This window comes from Colias philodice, chromosome 23 (assembly GCF_061535455.1).
Source record: "Colias philodice isolate Cphi_HAF_F1 chromosome 23, ilColPhil1 Martin Lab GWU primary, whole genome shotgun sequence".
In the NCBI taxonomy this organism is placed as follows: domain Eukaryota; kingdom Metazoa; phylum Arthropoda; class Insecta; order Lepidoptera; family Pieridae; genus Colias; species Colias philodice.
Genome location: NC_143108.1, coordinates 7,501,558 through 7,524,068, shown reverse-complemented (window position 1 = coordinate 7,524,068; position 22,511 = coordinate 7,501,558). Strand labels below are relative to the sequence as shown.

Sequence of the window (22,511 nt, the reverse complement as noted above, 5' to 3'; positions counted from 1 at the left end):
TATGTAATTACTAATTACCACGTGTCCTTGCAAATTCCACACACATTTCAAACCACATACGTATGCCAACTTCGAAATTATTCTCACACTGAATTTCACTAAAACGGCATTCGCATAAATTCAAATAATTTTCGTTTCGTCATAAAATATTATTTTAGTAAAACTAGAACATATTTTGTTCAGGGCTGGATTAGTGAGCGCGTTAATGTTGCAAGCTTTGGGGATTTTGTTTTTTAGATATTATGGTTATTATTTTGTATTTACAGTGTTTCTAATACGACCGAGTTAATATAAATATGTATAAGCGATGTAAGCGATGGCTCATACAAAATAATAAGGAGCCTGTAAACAAATGAAATATAATATAGAGATACATAAAGATAATTATTATGTATGTCGCCATATATGATATAGTGATATGGTATTAGTAGGGTTGGTAGGTATTTTGTTTATGCTATACGAAAAGGAGATGTTAAAAATGAGAGACTAAAATTATTCGACAAATATCAAAAGCCACATAGCACTTGAGTTTGTAAATAGCCTTATGTATTATGTTTCAAAAACAGATAACCACGACATTACAAACATTAGCTAAAACCTTTCATCCCTCTAATTTGAAGCACTGTATTTTAATTCAATTGCTATTTTAAAATGTATTGCAAAATAAAATAAATCTCTCATTTGTTGCCCTACCCGGGCCTCTGAAGACCAAATCCGTCCCTGTCCCACGAAACAAGTAAATCTATTTGTAAGCTGTATTTGTGTTTCGCGTCATTCATTCCTGTATGTTCATTAATCTCAGCTGGAGTGTGACGCAACACGTCAGATGTAAATTAAACGATATTTTGTACTAAGTGTATGTCTGCGAAGTTCTTCGGAAAGTTGAGACTTGTTCCCATTTAAAGTAATAGTAGATAATTGTACCTATATGGTTAGGATTTTTGCGTTGATTGCGTAGTGGTATACATCCATACTTAATATTATAAATGCGAAAGTAACTCTGTCTGTCTGTCTGTTACTCAATCACGCCTAAACTACTGAACCAATTTGCATGAAATTTGGTATGGAGATATTTTGATACCCGAGAAAGGACATAGGCTACCTTTTATTGCGAAATATGTACCACGGGCGAAGCCGGGGCGGACCTCTAGTTCTATAATATATACATATAATCTTGCTATTGATTTTGATATATTTTATGTTTCATCAATTTAAATTAAAAGGAACGTTTAGGAACGAAATGCAAAAAAACACGTTAATTAATTAATAACATAGTTAATAAGCTAAATTTAAGTTTGAAGGGTCCACTTCTATTATATTTTTATACATATTTCTTAAAGAAACCTTTAAAATAACAAAAATGTTATAATTTAATAATTAAGCTAGAAACCTCCTCTGTAATACAACCGAAAAAATGCATGAATTCGGAAATTAAATTTAAAAACGTGAGGTATTTTTTAAATTTAAAGCCTGACTTGGGTTTAGAATTTTTGTTTATAATAAATCCGTTTTGCTACGGAAATAAAAATTTTAATCGCAAAGAAGGTTGAGGTTTTCTGTGGGCACGCGAGAATTCACACCTTGCCAGTCTCTTATTAAAATATATGTTTTAGTTTTCCTGTTGCGAAGTTTCATACAATTCTTGGTATTTAGTTTAAACGTTTAAGGTGTTAAATTTAAGTGGATATATGGACTGGGTGTTTAATATTTTATTATTTTCAGTTTAAAGTGTGAAGTCCCATGTCCCCTAGTGGTGTAAGGGGCAGATGCATATCCATACATCTGTTTCACTGATCGATTTTCTTTAGGGACAAGTAGGTGATCAGCCTTCTGTGTCCTGCCAGACCAAGACATTTTTTTTTCTTCGTCTCCACCGGGAATCGAACCAGGGGCCTTAGACAAAGTAACAATTAAAATAAAAAATGATAACGAAGTTAGAAAAGGAAAAATGTATGGGATTGACATTAGATAGACCACGTGATCTAACGCGGCGTATGTCAATCCCATACATTTTTGCCTTTTCTAACTTCGTTATCGTTTTTTAATTGTTAATTTGTCTAAGGCCCCAGGACCCCTCGGCTTATGCGACAACCACTGTACCAAGGAGGCGGTCAGTTTAAAGTGGTACATATATTATTATGTACAATATTGGTAATTGGTTGCTTTGATTCCTTGTAGTTTCTTTTTATAATTAGGTATTATTCAGTTACTAATATGTCTTTTTATCTTTTCAGGTAAACTTCGATTTTATGGAATAGTCATTTTTATGTAAGTTGCTAATATTTGTGCTCGTCTCTCTTCTGTATATGTAGGTATGTCTTTTTCCTGTTTGTAATGGTGTACAAGAAAGCGTTTTCATTCAAATTTTATGAATGAATATTAATATTTTAATTTCATGAATATATGGTTTCAAGGCTTCTGCACATTTATCATAAGCTTAACTGTCATTTAAAATAACAAATATATTATATATTATATAGTATAAAAACAAACATTTTTAAACAGGTAAATTACTTTTTAATTAAAAAAAGCATATTTCGAATAAATGAATAATTTTAAGCTAGCATTTCATAACACGCGTGTAAGTTCTCGAAGCTTCTAGATGGATTATACGTTCTATTACTTATTCCAACACATTCTCCACGCTCCATAAAGTGAGAATTTTAGAGCGGTTCTTAATTTACATTTGCATTCGTAATATTTCAGTCATAATGTATCTGCAAATCAGTGCTGTGACGTCATTAATGCGTTATAAAATATCTTGTCTATATTCTTTGCATTGTTATTTTTTTAAGTGAAACTTCTTAGCGCGTTGAGAGTATAATTTCAAGGTCGCATCATGGCAATACCGTCACGTCATGGAGAAAGGCGACGATTTTGGTATCATTGAATCTTGCCAAAGAAGTTTCACTTCTTACACGTGTGCTCGGCATACAAGTCCTTTTTGGTTTTCTTAGTTAGGTATATGTAGGTACGTCATGCCTATCCTGTGTTTTTTTTTTGTTAATTTTTGTTTTTTTTCTCGGTTTTGTGTGACGGCAACGGGTAATGCATCGAGTCTGCGTATCAAATCTCAAGCATTTATTTATTCTACAAGACTTCGTGAATCACTCTAGCGCATATATTTAGCACAGTCAAAGAATTGTGCACAGACGTTGTTGAAACTTTACATTTTCTTTAAGAATTATTTATTCCTTTTATTTTTGAACTTGCATCGTTAAAGACAGTTATTGTTATTAATATTTATTTATAAATAAAGTCTTTTATTATCGATATTCGAGTTTTATTTTGCAGGTATTTACCTTAAATAATTGGATAAGAGAGCAAAAAACATCTTCAAAACTAAAGAATAAAGTATTCACAATTATTATCACAATTCATTATTAAATAAGAAATTCCTTATCAATAATTTTCCTGAAAAAATTTAATAAAATATTTTTGAAAAAAAACCTAAACAAAAATAGCTAATGCAAATTGCATACGCTCTCCAGTACACTTGAGCGTGCATTAATATACGGGATGAGCGGAGCGTTTTTGCGTACCAACCAACCGCGTGCGACCATGCGGTATGTGGTGCAAGCATGAGCGGTAGCGATTTACTATATTTTTAGTAAAATATCGCAAGTTTTTGATTGAAAACTTATTGGCGAAACTATCATTTACCTAAAAATATAGCGTATTAAATATTCTATCAGAGCACTTAAAATAAATTTATACTAATATTATAAAGCTGAAGAGTTTGTTTGAACGCGCTAATCTCAGGGACTACTGGTCCGATTTGAAAAATTCTTTCAGTGTTAGATAGCCCATTTTTTGTGGAAGGCTATAGGTTATTTATCATCACGTTAAGACCAACAGGAGCGGAGCACTGCGGGTAAAACCATGCGGCACAGCTAGTTAAAACTAATTTATTTAAATACTCGCGGCATCACACGCCTGGTGGCAGGAATGTCCTATGGCAATGAAAAGTTTCACCGGTTTAAAATGACATATATTCTCTAGCCTCCTAACTTCCCAATTTTCTAGACATAAAAATCATACCATGAAATTGCTCTATTACATGAAAAAAATATACAAATAAACAAATAAACCTTTTCGCATTTGTAATATTATAGACACACTAAACATTCTATGACCTTATCATGAGAATTACTTCAATAGTGATTTTACAATCAAACAAGAGCTTTTTCGTGTTTTTAAGTAATTCAATTAACTCTTTTTAATTCTTACTTAGTTATAAAGTTTCTTCTATGTACAGTTTTATTGAAGAGTTTATAGGCAGGTTCCATAGAGTGAGCAGCACATGTCATTTTCCTCCGCCGAGCCACGTCCACGTTGGTCGAGCTGCTTCGCGCAGTAATTGCTTCATGATGTTGCATTATCTATACATCTATACATATATTATAGAGTTTGTTTGTTTGAACGCGCTAATCTCAGGAACTACTGGTCCGATTTGAAAAATTATTTCAGTGTTAAATAGCCCATTTATCGAGGAAGGCTATAGGATATGTCATCACGCTGATACCAACAAGAGCGGAGCAACGCGGGTAAAACCGCGGGGCACAGCTAGTAAATAAATAAAATAAATAAAAATACTATTCTCCTATAACTCAACCCACACACACACACGGAAATTAATTATATTTCCCAAGAGTAAGTAATTAGTTATTTGCGAAACGCACGGTCTAGAGTTCGCTATAGCCTGACGTCTGCCTAGATAACTTAATTAATTGTTTCCTTAACGCTATAAAAATAGTTACAATAGATTAATCGTTGTATACGTTAATGGTATAAGAATATAATATAACAATTTATTGTTAATAAATGTTTTTTTTTTTTTGAAAACATATTAGTAGGTAAGTAAATTATAATATTATATGTGTATTGTGTAATAAGAAAAATAAAATTTGCTTGATTGACATGCTTTCTATAAAACTAACTGTTCGCTCCGGCTCCGTCCGGGTTGAAAGATAAAAAGTCAATTTAAAATTCTGCTAGTGAATTATTTTTAAATTAGCACTGTTTTGCAGCCTTCGTGAAATATGCAGATATAATCGAAAATACAGTACCTACCCATGAACTATATCAACAAATTACTAATTATTTACATCATAATATTATTATACAACTAGCTGTTGCCCGCAGCTTCGCTTGCGCCTAAAAGATAAATTTTCATGGTATAAGTTTTCATCCCCCTTTAGGGGATGAATTTTCTAAAATCCTTTCTTAGGGGACGCCTACGTTATGACATCTACCAGACTACCTGCATGCCAAATTTCAGCCCGATACGTCCAGTGGTTTGGGCTGTGCGTTGATAGATCACTATATCAGTCACCTTTGAGTTTTATATATATATAGATAGATATTTAACATATTTCGTGTTCACCGCCTTAAAGCCACAGAGTATCAGAGTTCAGTATCTTAACTTCAATTTACAATATCTTTTGAATCTGTTAGCAAATTGTTTGTTCTGTGACCTTTCTAGGGAAATGGCATGAATTATGCTTAGGGATTTTGGCACGAGAAGCGGAATTTTTTGAAATCAAGGAAATGTGTAAAGAATTAAATTCGTAAGCGAATAAGAATTTAAAATTTCTGATGCGGGAATGTAGAGGTTATTTGCTGTAGATTTTTATGTAATACAATTTTAAAATGAGTTGTGCGCATTTTATTTTACCTTGTCTTGTCTGGCCAGAGTTTCAGCGGCTCTAAAAGTGGTTGAAGCCGCGAATGGAAAGTGAGTTTAAAATAATTGGTAAAAAGATATAATTTTAATGTTTTTTATGTGTATTTTTTCCTTTATGTAACATTGCACTTAAAAACTGCATTATTAGGAAAAATATTAATAAATAACGCAGAAATATGTCATTTTTCCATCTAGACATGTCTAGCAAGCTACGTAGTTGATCAGTGGAAGGTCGCGGTCCCACTTTGTCGTGACAATAGATTATCGTGTCGTTTTAAATGTCGTGGCTTATATATTTAAATGGAGGTCATATAGAACATACACGACATTTTTGCGATTTTTGCACAAAAGTCGCTAAACGATAAAAAAGGATATTCAAGATACCAAAATCGTCGCCTTACTCCATGACGTGTCAGTAATGCCATGACGCGACCTTGAAATTTTACTCTCAACGCGCTTAAAGAAGTTTCGCTTCAAAAATTGACGACAAATAATCGTTATAACGGGAACAGATAGAGTTAACAGTCGTCCAACGATAAATTAATCGTAACGACATAGTGTGAACGTGAACGAATACATTAGTGCAGTCTGTCCTATACCCCGTGGGACAGGGGAAGTAATTAAATGCGGAAGCACGTGGATTTTTATCTTATTTTACGGTTTTGAGTTATTTCTCGTAAAGTTTTTTTCGGTTCCTAAGCTTTTTTTGTTTAGCTTTCATATTTTGATGCGCCAAATAAATAAAAGGTTTCTTTCGCGCATATAAAGATTCTAAATACTTACATATTTTTATTGTTTATAAATTATAAGTATTATATTTTTTTATCTTTTTATTTGTTGTGCGAATAAATTCATATTCTATTCTATATTTTAAACATCGAAATTAGTGTTATTTTGATATATTTCGAACTTAAAAAACAAAATGAATCGTTAAAACCGACTCTATATTGAATATGAAATGTTATTTTCATTTTAAATCATCAAGCTCGATGTTTGCGGATTCACATAACTCAAACACTTAACACTTTATAACAAGCGTGCAATTAATATTATATTGTGACTCAATTTTAAATAAAAATTTCACATCCTGCTAATATTATAATGGAGAAAGTATGTAAGGATGGATGTTTGTTACTCTTTACTGCTGAACCGATCACAACGAAATTTGGTATGCAGGTAGCTGAAAACCCAGAATAAGACAAAAGCTAGGTTTTTCATTGAAAACGCGGGCGATGCCTCTGGTGGAGCAATATAAGTTTTACGCTCGCGACTTCGCCTGCGTTGTCTAAAACTTGAGAACCAATCTATCAAGCGGTGAAAATAGAATGTAAATCCGTGCATTAGGGTTTGAGTTTATTGCAAACAGATAAACGGACAGAAGTGGTGGAGGACTGTATACATTACTGTACCCGATATTATTGAATATAACACTGTCATTACTACGTAGTATAAACCAATATCGCTTTCTCTGACCCTATATCCCTATGTATGCTTAAATCATTAAAACTACGCTACGGATTTTGATGCGGCTTTTGGATAGAGTGATTCAAGATAAATATACACGGCCAAAGCCGATGGCCGAATGCTAGTTAAACGTAAAACACGACTGATATGAAAAGCCCTTGCACTTGTAAATAACAAGAAAAAAGTTGTGAAACTCCAGAACATTCTAGAAGGCTCTCCAAACAAAGTAACTAAAACTATTGCCAGCAAAACCAGAGGTCTTGGAAGCTCACTTAAACTGTCATTACTTGCGCAAAGAAACACTTAATAATTAAAATATTCCAACAAAACTCGGCGGCCATTAGTGGAATGTAAATTTGTGCATAATGGTCGGATTATACCTCCATGGAATAACAGTTTTGTAACGTTGGATTGTCTTGGGTTAAGCTCTAATAATAGCTTTAACTTTGAGACTGTAATGAACTAGGTTACGTCTTTAAATAAAGGGCTTTACATAGCGTTAATGTTATTATGTAACTTTTATGAAACGTATTGAGGAGAACAGTAACGGAATAACACAGATTTTGAAGTCATCTATACTACTATTATAAAGCTGAAGAGTTTGTTTGTTTGTTTGTCTGTTTGTTTGAACGGTCTAATCTCGGGAACTACTGGTCAGATTTGAAAAATTCTTTCAGTGTTAGATAATAGATAGCTCATTTATCGAGGAAGGCTATAGGCTATATATCATCACGCTACGACCAACAGGAGTGGAGCCACGGGGGTGAAACTACGCGGAGCAGCTAGTATAGGATAAGACATCAAAGCTACCTTTTTAAAAAAATAACATATGTTTTATGCAATTTAGTTGTTCTATTTTCGTGAATGTAAACTGTGGTATTGTGATACAATTATTGCAGTATACAAATTGAGTGTGTTTTTTAACTCAAAATGTTGTTTAGCAATTAGAAACTTTTAAAACAAGAGCGTTTATTTTACATACTGTATCGTTCTTTCAGATGCTCTGTGTTGTCTGTCTGTCTGAGTTTCTACCTGGCCATGCTTGTTCGCTTCGATTACGTCATTTTAATAAAATTAATATACAGGGTGTCCTACTGTTGGTATACTAAGCTCAAAGGAGGTTATAGATTTGCATACGCTGAGTACGTAAAAAATACTTAAAAAATTCCAGACCCATTTTTTTTTCAAATAGATGAATTCTTAAAACTCTATGTGTACACCCCTAACAAGCAACCCGCCCATTTTTGTCACCAGCACGTGAGCTATCGTTTAAGATTATGTTTTCATAGACAAAATGCTCACATTAGAGAAGCGGTATATGACGGCTGCGCGAAGCTAGAGAAGAAAACATGGATTTTCAGGAAAAATTTAGCAAACAAATTTTGATGTAATTTTGTTGTTTAAGTATTTTTTACGTGATCAGTGTATGCAAAACTACTAGTTCCTTCGCGCTTAGTATACCAATAGTGGTATATAACCCTGTATAGTACTTTTATTACAAAAGTCAAATAAACTTCGAAAATAAGTCAACTTTCTGTAACAATTGTAATAATTGAAGCAGAATAGGAAACTTTAGCGAGGTGCAAACTTAACTTGGAGTTGTAAATCAATAGGTTTAGGTAATAGTTAAGTTTGGAAGAACGCTATTCCCCTTTTCGTGTCAAAACCTAAAAAAGGCGGAGTTTATATCCAAAAATACCTTTCCCTTGCTATTTTCCTGTATCAATTACATCTCAGGAACACATTAAACCACAGATTAGATTTAATGGTCCCCAGTACCTCATTAGAGTCGAGTTCAATCAGCACTTGCTAAATGGCTGAGAACAAATCGGTATTTCATTAGATTTTCCATTGGGTTTTATCATTTTTTTAATTAAGATTCTGCTGACTGGTTTATTAGGATCTTTGGGTCATTTACACAGATATATTAAGGACAATTAGGTTTTGGTTTTAGGATTTACAGCACTATGCGTGAATAATTATTCTATAGCCGTTTATATTATGATACATAAATAGCATCTAAATTAAGTTAAAAAAGATTTTTTTATTTCTTTAAATTTTTAAACAAAAACTGCACGACCTTTAGAAATTCTTTGACCATTAGAAAGCTACATCGTTACCGAGCAAAATGATGTATGATATATTTTATTTTTATTCTCATGCCAGAATGTTATAGGCCAAGAGATGTTATAGGCCAGTATTATAGGCCAAGAGACTATAATTATATTTTTAACGTAAATCACCCGTTCGGAATAACCGCTAATAAATTAATGATAAAACATTTTGAATACAAACTTCCGTATATAAATGGAAATATTTGAAGTTATAAATTGCAGTAAACGGGACCATTTCACTCAATGATGTAAAGTGGAGTTAGGTACAAGATTATACCAAACTCCGAGAATTGATAATCGACTTGAGAGTTTTCTTTGAAATCCCCTTTTTGTATGAATGTTTCTCACTTGTTTGTTATTTGTTGAAACGTTATTTAAAGGTATGAAATAAGAAAAACCAATTTAACACAACAATTGAACTGTAGGAACTGTTAATCGAACATCTCTACATAGTATAAAACAAAGTCGCTTTCTCTGTTCCTATGTACCTATCTTAAATCTTTAAAACTGCGCAACGGATTATAATGCAGTTTTTTCAATAGATAGAGTGATTCAAGAGGCAGGTTTTAGCCGCAGTCGGAAAGCTAGTCTTTACTGAAATAATTGTTTGTAACTTGTATTTTCACATCGAACTGCTAGACTGATCAAAATAAATTTCTACAAAAAGATAGAAGGAAATGAATCCAAATTAAAAGTATCTTATAAACTACAGATTTTTTTACTAACTTCAAAAAAAAAAGGAAGTTTCTGTATGTATATGGAGGAACATCACACTTCTTTCTATTACGAGTTCCAATCTTGCAAAAAAAAGTAATTAATGCACACAAAAATTATTCTTTATAACTTTAAGCATATCCCCCTATTTACCAGATCAATTCAAACAATTATTATTTGTAACAAAAACATTTTTCATGTTCGTTCAAGCACATATCACAAAGTTATGTCAGAAGCATGTTGCCAATTATAAGGCTGTGTTCAGTATCAACTCATTAGAAATTGGCCTTATTAGTGAGGAGCGATGTCGATAGTTTTGAAATAAATATTTGATCGGTTATAAAGATTTTTATTTATCCAATTGAATATGATGGATGAGTAAATGAGTAAAGAGTTTGGGTTTTAGTATTATTGATTTAGGATATGTTTTATTCTAGATTTCAAAGAATAATTGTATTGATGACCGGATTATTTTGGTAATTCCTTGCATAATAGAGAAAACACTAAGTATAACAAACAAATACGCTTTTTATTACATAAACAGGTTTTACAATTACTATATCCAGTTAGAATAATTAAATTATAGACATTTGCTACAAATTGGTATATTAAAACTTTATAAAACTGAATCTACAATATGTGAACAAAGTTATTCGTCACGGCTAGTGTCGTCATTAAAACCTAGCCTCAGCTAGTGATGTGAAATAGTTATCGATAAATTTAGTTTTATTTTAAAAATTAAATTTGTAAGTAATTAATCTGTATGGATACCACGTTTATTTTTAGTAATAAAGCATTTCTAAACTTAAGTCATTTTTGGAAAAATTATTATAAATAATTACATTTACGAAAGAATATTTGTAGACCTATATGATAAGCGACATAACGTCAATTAAAGTGCCTTTATCCCTTGTACGAACGACGTCTCATTAGGGCCGGAATTACGTATTAAGTTACGACTAGTGATGTCTAATGTCGATAATTATGGGATAAGCTATAATTGGTTTGTTTTTTTACACATTTTTGAAAAGGTTCAATTTATATTTCATTTAATTCTATCAAGAACGCCAGATTTGTTTTTATGTCCTTTGGATGTCAAGATTATAATAAATGATGACAAATAATTTAAGTATATAGATAGCATTAAATACATATTTTTAATTTCATGTATTTATAAAATTATCAAGAATACCACTGCATGATTTTTAAACATAATTCAATTACATAATTACGTGTTAATCAAGTTTTCCTATTCAAAAGGTCTAAACCTTTGCTACACATCTAGAGAGCGTTAATTGCGTTTTTCGTGGAAAACAATACTGTATCCGGTCTGTCGTGAATCAGCATGTATTATAATTGCTTTTGTTACTTTTCTTAACAGCTGGATACGGGCTAATGAGCAGTGATGTTATAGCCGGGATAATATTAGGGAAACGTATGAAAAGTAAGCACCAACAATAATTTTATTGTATTACTTTCAAACTAAGTAGTAATTACGTTAGGGCGTATGAAGGGATACTCTCTTGGAAAATGATGTACCTAGGTAATATTAATATTTATATGAAAAGTTACACATAGTATAAAAATTTGCAAGAATTTTATCTTTGGATTTAAAAGTCAAATACAGAAAAGTCTTATAAAAATTACTTATAACAATAACAGTGCAGGTAGGTACCTATAATTTAAAAGTTTTAATAAATAAATTAAATATAATATTATATGAATTGAGCTGTCAATTGAACGTTCTGAATACGTCATGCTTGCGATATTATCAATTATAAAATAAAACATTTCACCAATTTTAACCACAACCATTTTATCGATAACACAATTCTATCGATAAACACAGTACAGCCCTAACTGATTACTATCGTATATTTCATCGACAAATCCGGCTTATTCAAGCGTCATATAAAATCATTATTCGATAGTAAATACCTATAATTCATAACACATCGAATAATGGTCGTTTTTCTATTATTTTCTATTATGTACGGGATTCTTTTCATTTTGAACAATAACGTGGTACACAGTGGAGCCAGCGTTTGTCATTATGTTGAATATTATATGGAATAAGGAGCCTTTTCAGCTTTTATAGATTACTAGATTTCCGCCCACGGCTTCGCCCGCCTTTTCAAAGGAAAACCCGCATAGTTCCCGTTCCCGTGGGATTTCCAGGATAAAACCTATCCTATGTGTTAATCCAAGTTACCCTCTATATGTGTGCTAAATTTCATTGTAATCGGTTCAGTAGTTTTTACGTGAAAGAGTAACAAACATCCATACATCCATACATCCATACATCCATACATCCATACATCCATACATCCATACATCCATACATCCATACATCCATACATCCATACATCCATACATCCATACATCCATACATCCATACATCCATACATCCATACATCCATACATCCATACATCCATACATCCATACATCCATACATCCTTACAAACTTTCGCCTTTATAATAGTATTAACATAGGTTATAGTTTGTAAACAATGGGACATTTTTTAATTGAGAATTTATAATTTTGAAAGACAATTAGTGTGAGCGAGGGGTATTATACAATTTAAAGGAAGCAATAATTCAAGTCATTGACCAGTTATTTGATTTCTGACTTAAATGTTATAAGGTTTTACTCGTACCGTTAATATTCCAATATTGAACAATATACAATAATTCGTAAATTCATGACACACTAAAATAAAGAACAACATAATTATATGAAGAAATTTATTTAATTGAATATTCACTTCAAGAAGAGCTTCAAAATTATCGGGTATTTTCCGATAGGTTCGTTGCAAACAAATGAAGGAGTCAAGTTTTTAGTCAAGGTTAAAAAATCATGAGCGCGAAGCGCGAGTGATTTTTCCTGAAAAACTTGACGACTTTATTTGTTTGCAGGGAACCTTGAGGGAAATGCCAGATAATTTTGAAGCTCGTGTGGTATTCGGGGGATTATTTTTCCATCCCAAATGTCGGCCAATAATTTCACAATTGAATTCAACCTGTCAGTTTGACGTGTGGCAACTACCAGAGAAAATTTTCAAAAAATTATATTGTACCACGTGACGTCGAATGGTGCAATTCTATTGGTCGATATTTGGGTCGCAAAAATAATCATTGCAATTTATAAAATAATGTGGCAAAAGCGTGAATTTTCTTCGTGGATCGATTTTCCTTTATGTATTTACCTATTTATAGAATTTATATTAGTACTCTCCATTTTTTTTAAAGATACTTTAATATTCTACTTCTTTTATATTAATTACTCAAGCTAAACCTAGGTCATTTAACGACAGCAATCAATCCAACATTAAATGATACCAAGTTTAATGTAAACCACGTATCTAATCTCAGTTTAATCGATAATTCAGTAACTAAAGTTTATCGAATTATTCGACTGGTTGCAAATAGTTAGGATTTCGTTAAATAGTTGGTTATTGATTTAGCTTAGCGGATGCTTTAGTTTAGAGCTGGGTTCTATAATATGTAATGCCTTTGTGATTTTATTCGTGTATGTTTTTAATCTACAATTAAAGGATTGACCGTTATTTTTGATTATTTGAACATTCAATGTGGCAGAATAGTTTCGTTATTATTAGTTAGACCATAATTTTGTTTAAATTTCATCGCTCATAAGTATAAATATTTTCCAGATTGTATGGAAATTGCAAATAAAATTTGTAACTACTACTTAACACAAATTCAAATAACTTAGTTAAGTATTGATGCTCTACAGAAACAAATAAAGGCAGATTAAATGACGTCAAAAAATATTTTACAAAATAGCATTTATTATACAATAAACCCAGCTGTAGATATATAGATATAGAAGGTTCTAGAACCATCTACGATACAAAGATACGCTCCTGGCAGGTGTACAGTCTTGACAAATTACACCCGCCACGTCAAGTTTCACGCTGAGGTGTTTATTTTTGAGAAATTATTCCCGTCTTGTGATATATTGTTTGACATATTGTTAAATTCGTTTAAATTTTACGGTTAAAATAAATTAATTACCTGCTGTTGTTTTCAGGGATTGATAAAAAATAGAGTGGATGATTCAAATGAACTCTTCTGAAAATAAAAACAATGACTACGACATTATAGACTACAGGCCCATGTTGAAAAAGTTATGGGTCATTTGAACCACCAGGGGCCTTAGACAAAGTAACAATTAAAAAACGATAACGAAGTTAGAAAAGGAAAAGTGTATGGGATTGACATTAGATAGACCACGTGATCTAACACGGCGTATGTCAATCCCATACATTTTTGCCTTTTCTAACTTCGTTATCGTTTTTTAATTATTACTTTGTCTAAGGCCCCAGGTAACATATCTAGAACGATATAAGAGCATAAAATAATAAGATTCAGCACTATGCCGTCACTTGTAAGCTGTCCAACTGAGTGCAGATGAGAATTTCAAAGCACAATATTCTCCTCCTTGAATAGAAATTAAATTTTAAACAACATAATATTATAATACTTCAGAAACACAGTACCTATTTTATAGTATTCCATCTAAGTACCTACGAACGAATGTACTTCCCATCTCAATCCATACTAATATTATAAATGCGAAAGTAACTCGGTCTGTCTGTCTGTTACTCAATCACGCCTAAACTACTGAACCAATTTTCATGAAATTTGGTACGGAGATATTTTGATGCCCGAGAAAGGACATAGGTTTTATCCCGGAAATCCTACGGGAACGGGATTTTCTTTGAAAACGCGGGCGAAGCCGCGGGCGGAAAGCTAGTACTTACTAAAATCTTAAAATAAACAAAAATAGCGATACTCCACATCTTAAAATAAACCCTTTTCACAACATTAAGACTTAAGAGTAAATAAACATCAATAATGCCGCATCCATCAAGCGACGCTTCGCACCTTCAAGTGAAATTAGCATAGGCAGCCGAATTTTCACTCGCAAAGTCGTTAAAGACGAAATAACGCAAACAAACTCGCATTAATATTCCATTGACAGCGAAATTTTAATAATGTACAATATTATTGCCGGTTAGCGACGTGGAGTTACGAAAATTTCATCAATTTGATATGCTCAATTTCTTTTTAATAGACTTTTATGAGGTCTATGGTGTGGGGTTTATGGTTTTACTTTCGAATGGACTTTGTCATATTTTTTCATCACACTGGTTTCATACAAGAAGGAGTACAATTTTTTTAAGGGATTTAAAATATGATTAATTTATTCTATATTATTTAACGTGACGCTTTGAATAATCAGTAAGTTAAGATTCCGTAACGAAATGGACAGACGTAATCTATTAAGTTTCAAAGTATCTAAGTAGTCTAGCCACAAAATAATTTAAAACAAAAAAAAATTAACGATAAAAAAATCCAAATTGAACCACCTTTTTTCAAGCCAAAATCTATAGGTAGATAATAACTTCTCAAACGCAAAAAAAATATCTAATAAACTACCATTTTTACTCCAAAAATCGAATCCCATACTGCATCACTTGTTAGTCTACATCTACATCTACACTAATATTATAAAGAGGAAAACTTTATTTGTTTGTTTGTTTGATTGTAATGAATAGGCTCATAAACTACTGGACCGATTTTAAAAATTCTTTCACCATTCGACAGCTACATTATCCACGAGTAACATAGGCTATGTTTTATCCCGGAAATCCCACGGGAACGGGAACCATGCGGGTTTTTCTTTGAAAACGCGGGCGAAGCCGCAGGCGGAAAGCTAGTTAGCTATAAACAACTAACATTGCTAAACTTGCGCTAGAACAAAGGATAGAAACTTCGAGAATTTCGCTCATTAACGAATGTTCGGGAATTCCGCTGGTGATTATATAAGTTTTTATTAGAGGCCCTGTGTATGCATTTCACATTTATTTTCGAGGCACAGAGGTTACAATATAATAATAATAGTTAAAAAAAACTAAAAAACACGCTTTTTATAGAAAACCGAACTAAAAAATAGAAAATTTTATCAAATTAGTGTATTGTCACCGGTCCTCAATAAATCTACAAAGTTTGAACGAAATCTGGCCGTTTAAAGTGGGTCAAAATCGCGCCCAAAGAAGTCGGTTACAAACATACAGGTGAAGCTAATATAAAGCGTGTAATAAAAAAGAGCGTGTGTCCCGAGCACACGTGGCCGAAGTGAAACTGCTTTGCCAAGATTCAAAGTCTCAAAAAAATCGTCGCCTTATTCCATGACGTGACGGTAATGCCATGACGCGACCTTGAAATTTGTCTCTAAACGGGCCTTAAGAACGCGCCTTACCGAAATTAAAAATAAATACAAAATTTAACGCTTGGTTGCTAGTCCTATGGTAAAAGTCTGTTTTTCGGGTTATTTATTTATCATAAAAAATAATATGAGATGTATTTATTAACTACAAATTACAATATTATTTTTAGAATTACCACCAATGTGCCAAAAATCTGCGTGAAATTGGTTTGACGTTCACATACCTACATAAAATACTGTAATACGCACGTATGTAAATTTTGTGTATATTATACACCCTACCACAGAACATATAAAGAGTTATATGTTCTGTGCACCCTACTCTCTAGAAACCCATTACTAAAACCAAACCAAAAGAAAGCCAGGAAACATAACTACTTAATTTATAGATAAAGCGTTCACTGAACACTAATTAATAAGAAATAATTGCAATACTTTAGCTAACTTAAATTGCTTAAAGCAAACTTAGAACTAAATAAGACCGCTAAGCTACTCCATCACTATGCAACAGTTCGATAACAGATATGTGTTAAGCGGAGCTAAGTGCAACTTGGCTTAAGTTATAAGCGACTTAATTAATATGCTGATTCAATTAAGTATCGGTAGTTGTAGCGCAAGTTTAGTGAAGATGACATGCTATTTTAATCTATACTAAATACTAATATTATAAAGTTGAAGAGTTTGTTTGTTTGAACGCACTAATCTCGGGAACTACTGGTCCGATTTGAAAAATGCTTTCGGCGTTAGATATTCTATTTATCGAGGAAGGCTATAGGCTATATTTCATTACGCTAAGATCAACAGAAGCGGAGCCACATGGGTGAAACCGCGCGGCACAGAAAATCCAGGTGCTTGCTTCATTTAACTTACTGAAGGCTTACAGTAAAATTAAATTGAAAAGTTGAACAGATTTTATTTTTGATTTATTGACCAGGAGGTGTTAACTTTTATTCTTATGTTCAAAAGTTTAAAAGTTTGTTTGATAGAGCTAATTTCAGAAACAACTGGTTCGAATTGAAAAAATAATTGAGGAAAGTTAAATTTATTTTATAGTTATATAAAGGTAGAAAGATATTGCATAAATGACCAATAGAAACGAAGCAGCAATGAATCATGCAAAATGAAAAAATAATCCCAGTGAAATTGCATTAATGCTTCTAGTTTTTTTTTACCGTATGTAAAAAACAGATTAAAGTGTGTAAAAATTGCGATTTTTTAAGCATTTTAATCTATACAAATATTATAAAGAGGAAAGGTTTGATTTTTTGTTTGTTTGTTTGTTTGTATGAATTGAATAGGCTCCGAAACTACTTGGCAGATTTGAAAAATTCTTTCACTGTTGGAAAGCTACATCATTTCTGAGTGACATAGGCTAGGTTTTATCCCGGAAATCCCACGGGAACGGGACCTATGCGGGTTTTTTTTTGAAAACGCGGGCGAAGCCGCAGGCGGAAAGCTAGTATAAGTATAAAATCGCTACCGCTCATACCATACACCACTCACACAGTGTAACCATGGCACAGTATTTGTGTTTACTTACCGTCTACGTACTTATTTACTCGATCGCTTTTCAACAATTTGTTTCAAAACTTTAACATAACTTACTGCTTATTGCTAACTTGACGTGCTTAGTGTTAGTTACTCTAAATGTATGTAATTAACATTTTAGAGCTGGAAAACTTTAGAAACATTGGTTTAAAATGAATTTGTGTGGATATTTTAGAAATGTTGCACCCGTAAAATGAGTTTGGAATAGTCTGATTTCTATCAAAATATTAATAAAATATTCATTTCATTGACTGCCTTAGCCCTGTTATTTATTAATTCTATGCATTTTATCAAAAGTTTAATAATATGCTGACGGTGGTAATTTAAACTTCCATTCGAAAAACTTACCTGCGTTCTCCTCCACGTATTGCAATAAAACATAATACTTAGGAATCCTATCTTAGGATTCCTTCAGCCACCAACCTTGACCCAATTTGCGTCCAAAACCCGCAAATTTATTGCGTCCCAAAATCTTTTAACTCCACACATCGAAACACGAACATATTACATAGCCAGCCCCGTCTGACCCCGCCGCTGTTATTCACAGTTAATTTATTTGTGTCAAGCCGCTTGGATTTGGACACATTTTATTTATTACGTCCATTTTACTTATATTAAATTAAAATTATAAATGTTGGTGTTAAAATTTAACTTCATACAACGTCATAGCAAGATGTTTGACTCTATTTCAATCTCTACGACGTTCGTAGCACATTAAATTTAAATTTTAAATCGTCTACATACAAACGTTTAGAAACCTTGAAACATAATAAGTAATATTATTTTGAAATATAATTATATTTAGGTGCCTTTAAACTATGTAGGTATTATTAGAAAATTATAGTAACGTTATACCTAGGAAGGAACTTGACGAGATTACGATTAGGTACCTTAGATTTACGCGAGAATACACTCACTGTTTTATAGTAATTTAAAATGTGTTAGTACTTTTTATACATATACGGTCTATTGAATTATAGTATATACTATAGAGAATTTATTTCGCTTCGTATGCAAACTATATTACAAGCTAATAATAACATAATATAACAAAATAAATTTACGTACAATGTACCAAAGGCTATTCAAAGCATCGAGATATATTCAAAGAGAATTATTGTAATACCAACATACTATGCAAACCCGTGCAAAATTACATACTTCAAAATTTAATAACTATGACTAAAATTCATAAAAGCAGTATTGATTAACAATAAGTTGTCTCGCTTCGATGCACCGATCGATGAGGCGGAAAATATAGCTGTCCTTTTTTATCGCTTGTCACTTTATTGTTTAAAAATGGTTCGCGCTCTTTTTGGCTTTTTTCCCGCGCTTTAGAAGCTGTTTTTTTTTAATTTTGTTGACAGTTTTAATAGCTGAATTGGCAGAGGTGTTATGTTGGAAAATGAAAATAATTTTGAACGGTATTTATGGTAGGTAAGTATATTAGGCTACGCTAGAACGCATATTTTTTATGCCTTATGTTTTGAAATGGCAAATTTTCGAATTAAATTTTCACGACTTCACACACGTGTATGTGTGTGTGAACTGTGAAGGATGCAGTATTGAAGTATTGAACAATATTTTGTTCGTAGTATTTAATATTTATGTATAACTAATGTTTATTATTATTTACTTCTGTTAGTTTAGTACATTAGAACTTATACCTTCTTTCTTATTAGATAATAAATAACCGATCCCTTGACCCCCTTGACCATCCCTTGACCCTGCATTTCGAAGACAAGTTATTTTTACCTTTTCTGCCTTTATCAAAAAATTAAAACATACATTAAAGTATCAACATAATCGCATACCAATAAAAAAGTAAATAATAATTATGTAAAATACAAAAAACTATGCTCCAGGTGAGGCTCGAACTCACAACCCCGGCATCGCTCACGGCCACTGCCTTATAAGTACCGTGCGCTAACCAATTGCGCCACTGGAGCGACGCGCGGGGAATCGAAATTATAATACGTATTTGGATGTACTTCTTTTGCTTCTGAAATTATGCCCGCGTCGGTTATTTTTACTTTTTTTTCGTCACATTTTATTTTAAACAGTACATTATTTCATATCATTTTTTAATTAAAAACATAAATACCCATTAAAAAGACGTGTGGCACTCGGGGACTGCCGCGGTAAAGCTATATTGCATGGTATGCCTTCAAGCCACACCTCCGCGCCCGTCGGAGTGGGGAGCGTGGGGTTTTTTCGTTACGGAATTTCTCGATTCGGTCCCCGCGCACAAGGCCCGCGATAGAAGCTATGCAATAGCTTAAAAATATTTTCAATTAATATGTAAAAACATACAGTTCATTAATTAAAATTATTGTAATTAATGAAGCAAATAATAATTAATTACAACAACGCAAAAAGTCATTAACCTAATAAAAGCGATTCGATTGAAACCTAATTTCATTAAATTATTTATTTTAAGGAAAATTTTGCCTTTATAAGTTTATAAATTTAAATTTTAATATTAATTATTTTTCCCGGTACTGTAATTAAATTAAAATTAATCGTTACTTTTATTTTCTTCCAGCAAGCAATCTACATATTATAATATTATAAAGCTGAAGAGTTTGTTTGTTTGTTTGAACGCGCTAATCTCAGGAACTACTGGTCCGATTTGAAAAATTCTTTCGGTCAGATAGCTCATTCATCGAGGAAGGCTAATGGCCATCTATCATCACGTTAAGACTAACAGGAGCGGCGACACGCAGGTGAAACCACAGAGCGCAGCTACAGCTAGTATTAAATATAGGTATATCCGACTATCCCAGAAAGAGGGTTATGTTTTTCGAGTTGATTTTTACTACATATCGCGTAGAATTAAGTGTAAGAGATGTAATTATTTCTTAATAGTCACTGTAAAACTGAACGTTTTTTCATTATCAAAATAGCAAAAAAAAAATATTTGCATTCCCATTATACTATATCGCAGCATCCGTTAAAAAGTCTTTAAGTTCTAAATATATACCTAATTCTCGCGTAAAATCATAGACTAGAAAATACTATACGATAATACCAAAACACTACTATAAAAATTCATATAACGATTACAATATGGAACTCTTCAAGAGAAGACTGAACGGGTACTCTATAGGGAAGCGCGCTCCATCTTAGGCCACATCTCAGCTTACCATCAGGCGAGATTGTGGTCAAGTGCTACCCTATTGTACAATAAAAAAAAATGTAATAGTACAAGTCATTTAATAGTTCACTTATCAAGTTTATCATAACGTGTAATTGTTAACTACTATTTGATAAAATTTGATGACGTCATTCTTATCACTATTGACTCAGCACAGATTTTAATACCAATTATATTACTTATTATATTTTGAAACATTAGAACAGCTTTAACGAGATATTATAAGAATTTTATTTAATTTATTAATCACTAGATAACACTATCGAAACCGAAAGATACAGCTAGTATGTTAAAGAAGAAGAAACTAACTTCCCCCCTAGACAAGTGGCTTTCTATTAGCGTAAAGTTAAATAGAATAGATTATGAATGTATGAGATTGACGTTTGCTTACGACGACGACGACGACGATTGATTACGTCAATCTCATACATTCATAATCTATTCTATTAAACTTTACGCTAATAGAAAGCCACTTGTCTAGGGGGGCTGGTCTATTTAAATATTCCGTCTTTTGCGTATACAATTAATAATCTGTGCTCATACTGTCATATGGCTTTTCCATATTCCAGGGAAACGTGGCTATAACGAATTCTCAACTCAAATTTAATATGTAACCAAATGAAACTTTAATTTAACAAGATTGCAGCTTCCAAATATTTACTGTAATTACATGACACCCACATGATGTAGCTAGAAATACATTTTACATTTTAAATTTCCTGACACACCACGTCGCCCGCGTTTTTGCATTACGGCTGCCATCTTGTCATTTTCGCGCTTAAATTTGAAAATAGAATTCACATGGAAGGTTTTTTTTCCTTCATGGCAAGAAGATATTTTAACTTTTATTGTTACGGTTTTATTGAACTGCAATATGAGAATGCTAAGTTAAAATATTTTCATGTTACTAGGTTCCATTATTTTTATTAGTTTTTAAATAATAATGCCGGCCATCATTATCATTTAAAATTCACATCAAGGATTCACAGCTTCATGATATGTTCCGTTTAGCTTAACTGTCAGTTAGTATGATGTATAAAAATTTACGTCAAAAGTGTCAGATAGCTTGTTAGACACATTATCAGCAAGCGGTGAAACCACAGATCACAGAAACTAAAGGGAGATATGGTTAGGGGGCGGGGCCGGTGTCGCAGCAATATGTACAAAAAGAGAACAAGCTGTAGCGGTGCTGTATACGTACGTCACTTACAATCTAGTGTGCGAACGAATAGTCGCTCTCATATTTTTGTGTGATGACACGCACACAACGCGAAGTATTGTTTTGATTTTGTTTACTGCAGTTGTGTGCGTAAATTTTTTATGAGACACGGTTTCGTACTCAGCGCAAGCGATTGGCATCTCTCTAGATCTCTATGGGTGAATCCCTAAATCTGATTATAGAAGAACCATTTTTCTTTAATCTCATAAAAAACCTTTGTATGTATAAAGATTATCCCATTTGCTTTTAGATATTCTAGACTGATAATACAAACTAAAATAAACATTAATGTTAAATGTCGTTTGTTTATCTAGTGCCTACTCATTTAAGTCATTTAATAACGTCTATCAGGTCG

At 32.5% G+C, this 22,511-nt stretch overlaps 1 protein-coding gene and 1 non-coding gene across 2 annotated transcripts in view; one reads left to right on the top strand and one right to left on the bottom strand.

The window, feature by feature from the left end:
* The window catches only part of Octalpha2R (alpha2-adrenergic-like octopamine receptor), a 350,919-nt gene that overhangs the window by 235,471 nt on the left and 92,937 nt on the right, over positions 1-22,511 (top strand). The window lies entirely within an intron of this gene.
* On the bottom strand, positions 19,638-19,729 carry TRNAI-UAU (transfer RNA isoleucine (anticodon UAU)). Its single transcript is given in 2 exon segments — positions 19,638-19,673; positions 19,692-19,729. It is a non-coding gene; the product is annotated as a tRNA-Ile (tRNA).